Genomic DNA, 6,790 nt, shown 5'->3' on the forward strand with positions numbered 1-6,790 from the left:
ATAATAAGAAATATTTTTGTATCTCTGCACTTATTTATCAACAAATAGAGCAATTATGTAGTCTTTTTTTTAAAAAAAAAACTTGTGATTGTATACCCAAGTGTATAAAATAAAGATTCCATATAAAAATATGTTAAATGGATTATGTAAACAAGAGAAATAAAATATTTTATCTGACCAATTCATGAAATAATTCTTTGAAAAACTATGATTTGCGCAAATTTTACTAGAAGATGTATACACTGTACATATATATGAATATGACACACTGCTTTTAACGGAAAATCATGATCTGTGAATACGACTGAGGCAACAGCAGTTGCAGGCGTCTTCCTCTGCAGCTTGCCGGCGACTGGAGATTACGCCGGCGGCTGGAGATGCCGCCGCCGCCACCAACGGCGGTAACGGCCGGAGAGAACGCGGATGCCCTGATGAGGAGCTTGTGGAGCTCGATCAGGATTCAAGAGCCGCGCGAAGGCGGTCGAGACGGAGCACAGGAACCGGGCAGTGTGCAGTGCAGCATGTATCCGAGAGCGAGACGATCAAACTGGTGCTACTGCTGAGTCTGGACTCTTGAGTGAGCAATGCAAGAGCGACTGAGCGAGGCCAGGATGGGAGTCACCGGCAGATCAGCTTCCAATTTTTTTTTATACGGGACGAGGAGTGGAAGAGTAAGACAATGACGAGAGGAACAGGACAAGATCAGATATTCAGATGGACAAGATCAGAATGTTGCATGTTTTTTATCTAGATATCTGTATGTTGCATATGTTGCAGTTGGTATACAGATATGTTGCAAGCATATGTTATAAATGTTTTAACTATTTCAGATGTATGTTGTTGAAGTGCCTAATGTTGCAACATTAGCAGGCTATAAGCAGAGGGCGCATGCAGAGGAGGGCCCGCGGGGCAGCGGTTCCCACGTGCGCGTCAAGCGAAACGGGCGTGGGTGGTCTCCACCTGCATGCGCATCAGCAGGCATGGGGCGCGTAGCTGCATCTGTATGTGCACCGGCATATGGGGGCGGGTGCATGTGCAGACGCATCAGTTGCATGCGGCATGCGGTGGCGGGTGGGAGTGTACGCGTAGCAGTTTTTTTTTTTTATAACTACAGATGCAGTTGCATACGAGTCAGCAGTTGCATGCGGGAGAGGCACCGGCGTTCCGATGGGGACGTCCGGGCCGTAGCCACGCCCTTTTGTCTTTGTGCACAGACACACCTATCTCGTCGTTTTATGGTAATCATTTCACTGAGGGCGTCCATTATTTTTTCTTCGTTATTTTAGCAACAGTTTTATGGAGACATATATATAAACAAAAAAAAATCTCGGATGTTACAAACTGTATATGCTGTATATGTACACTTCACATCTCCGGGCAATTAGTCAGTGAGTCGACGAAGGAACTCTTGTCAGTTCATCCTCCGTAATCGCAAATCAAACTAATTTGTTGCTCCATTAAAGTTAAGCTCGATTCATCGGTGCTCAGTCAGCGCATCATCAGCTCCTTGCTGCCCTCCTTGGACACTTCTACCGTACAAACCTCCCGAGGTCAACGACCATGACGGTGACGTCGTCCCTGCTCCCCCTGTGCCGCGCCATGTCCACGAGCTCCCTGCATGCCGTCGCCGGGCTAGTGGAGACGGCGTCGACGGCTTCCTGGTTGCTGACCTTGTCCCAGAGCCCGTCGGACGCGATGACCAAAAACTCGCACCTGGCATCAAGGGCCACCCTGGTGACCGCCGGATCGGCGACGACCCACCGCTTCAGCGCGCCGTCGCCGAACGCGCGGGACACGGCGAGGCGGCCCTGCACCCGCCACACGCCACTGCCGCTGCGGCACACGTAGCCGCCCTCCCGCTCGATGCGCTCCCGCTCCTCCTCTCGCATGCAGGTGTGGTCCGCCGTCAGCGCGGCCGCTGCGCCGTCGCGGCTCAGCACGGCGCGGCAGTCGCCGACGTGCGCGACGTAGAGGTGCCCGCCCCTCACCAACGCCGTTGTGGCGCATGCGCCGCCGCTTTCACCCTGCGACGTCATTTTCACATATTAGACTTATGGTATGGTATTTTTTCTGCAACGAACGCAAACAAACTTTTGGACACGATATATATATGGTTTGTCATTCAACCAACTTTGGAGACTGGAAAACGATAAAGTGATTTAGTGTCAGTTTCAAACAAACTGTACACTACAAGACCGTGGCTGAATATTGAAGCTTCAAATTTAGACGCTCCTAGTCCTAATAAGAGGCTAAGATTCAAACATGTTTTAGAGAAAGTTGACAAATTAAACCATGCATGCCTTGTGTGTACTCAGTACAGTAGCTACAAATTAATTTAATGCAAACCTCAAACTAAATCATCTCTCTTTTTTTTTATTTCCTTCCTGATGAATAACGCCAGTGACACGGCAAGTGTACGTAGGTAATCACATGGGGGCATGGTCATCCAAAAAGACGAGGATATATACATGGCAAGCACAAATAAGAATCTTTTTGACGTGTTCAACGTGGGACGAAAGTGCATATATGCGTAGTAGACCCGGTAAACAAAACGAACGTGCGTCTTTGTACGTAGTGTCACTCTGGCAGTACGCTGTATGCACCTGGTGTTGCGCGAGGAGCTCGTTGTCGGTGGCCAGGTAGGCCGCTCTGATCGCCGCCGAAACGGCGTCCTCCTCCGCCGCCGACGACGTTCCTGGCGAGCCTCTCGGAGACGAAGTCCACGGCCGCGCGGCCGCCGTGTCCGTCGAACACACCGTAGAATGCCTGCGGGAAATTAAAAGGTTCGGAGATTAACAAACCAAAACATGTTAGGTGCCAGTGTTGGGCGTGCTTATGCTTACATCTTAGTTGTGGATCTTGCTTGATGATAATTCAAGAGGGCTAAGTTTAGAGACTAAGCCCAAAACTCACTATATTTAGTGTTTTTGTTAGCATGTAGGAAGTGCAATTGTTTTGTGTTCACCTAAGGTAATTTCTAGTGGCAAAGGGGCCACGGCAGCATTTGGTCACAACAGAGAGCTCTGCCCCTGCTGTCGCTAGAGCAGCCATAATTGTACTCCATCCATAGAAAAATGGAAGCATTATATTCGTGGAGTATTCCACCTTGGTCAAATTAAAGCCATCACTAAATTAAATTATTTCTCAAAACCCTCTCGTGCTACTAGCTGATCATGAGAGATGATGGTCTAAGACTAGCTAGTTAACAAGGGGCATTTAAAGTGTATTACTACCTTGTAGCTTAGTTTTTCATAAAACTTATAAGAAATATTCATATTTTTGCACTTATTTAACAACATATAAAGCACAATTATGTAGTTTTTCTAAAAAAAAAGTCGTATACAATGCAGACTTATGTAAAATGGATTATATTCTGTAAACAGGAGAAATCAAATATTTATTTCTGGCATACAGTAATTAGAAAAAAAATGTTAAATTCACCAATTCATGAAATAATAATTCTTGGACAAAGTATGATATATGTGCAAGTTTTACTGGAAAATGTATACAATGTACATATACATATGAATAATATGACATATTTCTTTAACGGAATATTGTCATCCGTGAATCCGAGAGTATTTATAGTCTTACTCATATCTAGCAAGAAAATTGTTTCAAAAAAAATATCTAGCAAGAAAATTAGAAATGCTGTCCTTATATATGTCTCTTAATAAATTCATAGCAATACTACTTACGAGTTCATAAGACATGATGGATTAGGCTGGAAAATATTTTTTTATCAAGGAGGATGGAAAAAAAATTAGATAATAAACAAATTTTCGCATCAATAAAATCAAATCAAGCAAATAATTTATCAAATCGTTTGCCACGCAGATAAAAAAAAATTACCAGCTCAGAATCTCCACCATGTTTATCGGTTACCACGGCATACGCATCCTCCATCGCATGCCTCGGTCCTGCTCTACTCGCCAGCCTAAATCCCTCGCCCTCCACCTCCTTCAGGTCAGCCTCCTTCGCCGAGGCAGCAGCGCGCGGCGGCCCAGCCGGCAGCCACCTCGCCGGCATCGACATCCACCACAGGTATATCCAGCCTTGAGGGCCTCGGCCTCCTCGCAGCCCATGCTGTCTTCTTCTTCTTGCTCTCAGCTTGTTGCTCTGTTGCGTCATCGCTACAACCGCCGACAACGTTAGGCGCCTCTTCACCAACAAGAACAGCTGTGGGAGGCGGCGCCACCACCAACAGCTGCTTCTGGATAGCGACGACTGAGGCGGCAGCAGCAGGCGTCTTCCGCCGCAGCGGGAGGGTCATGGCGGAGATTACGCCGGCGGCTGGAGACGACGCTGCCGCCGCCGTTGGTAGGGAGGCTACGACCGGAGAGAACGCGGATGCCCTGATGAGGAGCTTGCGGAGCTCGCGGAGGAGGCGCGCGAAGGCGGCGGCGACGGAGCACAGGAACCGGGCAGTGTGCAGCGTGTCTAGCTAGAAGCTGGGTGCCGCAGAGCGAGACGGTGAAACTGGCTGCATAAGTGAGGCCAGGATGGGAGTCACCGGCAGATCAGCTTGCAATGTTTTTGTACGTGATGAGGAGTGGAAGAGTGAGACGAGACGAGAGGAACCGGACAAGATCAGATGGGCGGGGCTGGGTCACTGGTGCCGACGGGTCAACTAATGCAGTGACCACGTCATCTTGGCTGTGTTTTTAATATTGTTAACGGGGAATTTCGTTTACTTAATCCGGACGGCGGGCATACTACCAGCATACGTACCGGTGCAGGGTCGTGATACTAATGTGATCAACCAGAAGACAACACTCGCGCCACCTAAAAAAATTAGTAAATCAATGAGTTTTCCAAAAAAAAAAAAAGTAGAGAGGTAAAAGCATCTCCAAGAGTTTCCAAAACCCACTCCCAATATTTTTTTTTGCAAGATTGAAAATAACTACTCTCCAACCACACCCTATCTCAACTCTCAATCTTTCTGCACTTGAGAGAAACGATCCAGTCGCGCGACAATATATGTGCGCATATATCAATCCACCAATCTGGAAGTGCAAGGATGTGTGGAAGAACATGAGTAAGGACATGGTTTCCTATGCAAATGTGAAGTGTTTTAAAAATAGTCCGGGATTCCTGATACAAAATTTTCTTTTATCTTTCAGGAGTGAGATTTTAATAACCGTAGGAGGAACCCAAAAAATATGCGACCAACTTTTTTAACCACTTGTAAAACTCATTGATTTACTAACTCTTTTTCTCAAAACTGTTGTGTGGCAGAACCGCCTAATCTAATGCCTCCCAGGAGTGCTCGTCTTTCATTAGACACTAAGCACTCAATGGAGAACACCAAATCACGCGGTCCCATCGGGCACACCCCAGGGGAGAACCTGAAAATCCACATTTTTGCCATCAGGATCATAAATGAGAGGATAAAGCTTACATCATTCTTAACCATTTCTTACATCACTTTGCATGTAACATCAGAGTATAATATTTATCATTTATAATAACAGAATATGAACATATTATCAGAGTTATGAATAATTTAATTGAACAGCGGAATATAAACATGTGAACAGAGTTACAGCGGAAATAAACATCTATTCATGGCATGATGAAGCATTGATAAATAAACTAGGACAACAGATTATAAAATTTTCACTCATAAAAACATTTAGTAAGAGTTATAAATAAAAACTATGATCGCAGCGTAAAGAAAATTCTCTCTGAGCCCACCAGGAGGAATCCACACACAAAGGTCAGCTCTAGCATCCACCTGTCACCTACAACTGGAGGAAATAAAACCCTGAGTACTCAATTGTACTCAGCAAGACTTACCCGACAGGAGGAAAGAAAAGACTCCAAGGATATGCACGGCTATCTGGCTTGTGGGTTTATTGCATCTGCAGGAAGCATTACTAAATGTGCGTCCTTATATTCGATTTTTATTAGCAGTGCATTAGTTCATTAACTAACCATTCTATTCGATTTTTATTAGCAGTGCATTAGTTCATTAACTAACCATTCTATGTAAGCACATATACAACTTTCAAGCAGGTGGTAAGCAATCAGATTTCCTTTTCTTTCCATCTTTCTTCTTCCAGTTCTTATTACGGTGCTAGAGTTAAGACAAGTTGTACCGGATCGTCGGCGATTCGCGAATCAATGCCCCCAGCTGGGTACCCTGAAAACACACGCCCCGCTTGTACCCAAGGCACAAGCAGGACCAACCCATCACCCTCGTGTCCTGGGTGTCCAGGTCCCCGTCCAAACTAGGCCTTCAAGCCCCCGCCCCTGAGTCCCGGACTCAGTGCGGTGCAAGGACTTCCTAACCCAAAAACCACCCCGACTATCAGTCCAGAAAGAGCCGGATCCACGATAAGAGAGCAACAAGTCTTCCAAGCGTCCATACCCAAGTATGTGCTCGCGATAATAAGTCTATGACTTGCCTAGCGTCTTATCCAACGGCCGGTCCTTAACCGACACAAATAGGGAAAGCAGTGTAACCAAACTATGCCCCGCGTCCGCGGCGACACAACCTCTTACACCCATCAATGCCCAAATCATATTCCTGCCCGGTCACCATTTTTCCTTTCCACCATTTATATTTTCCAAGTGATAATAATACAGTAATATATTTCCTATATCTCGCGAGTGACAGCAATCACTCGACTTCTACCGAAGTCCTGTAGCATAGCAATCTACACGATCCTGTCATACTAGTAAGACTCATAGGATAAAGATATATATATGCAAGTGGGTTTCATTCAACTCCTTAAAACTTAATGCACAAATATAATTTAAACTGCAGAAAAGTAGGGGTTATGCA

General features: G+C 45.7%; 1 pseudogene; it reads right to left on the reverse strand.

Annotated features, from left to right (window-relative positions):
• Nucleotides 1-1,449: 1,449 nt before the first annotated feature.
• Nucleotides 1,450-5,416, reverse strand: LOC136488703 (probable protein phosphatase 2C 74; annotated as a pseudogene).
• Nucleotides 5,417-6,790: the final 1,374 nt, after the last annotated feature.

The sequence above is a fragment of the Miscanthus floridulus genome, chromosome 10 (genome assembly GCF_019320115.1).
Source record: "Miscanthus floridulus cultivar M001 chromosome 10, ASM1932011v1, whole genome shotgun sequence".
NCBI classification, from domain to species: Eukaryota; Viridiplantae; Streptophyta; class Magnoliopsida; order Poales; family Poaceae; genus Miscanthus; species Miscanthus floridulus.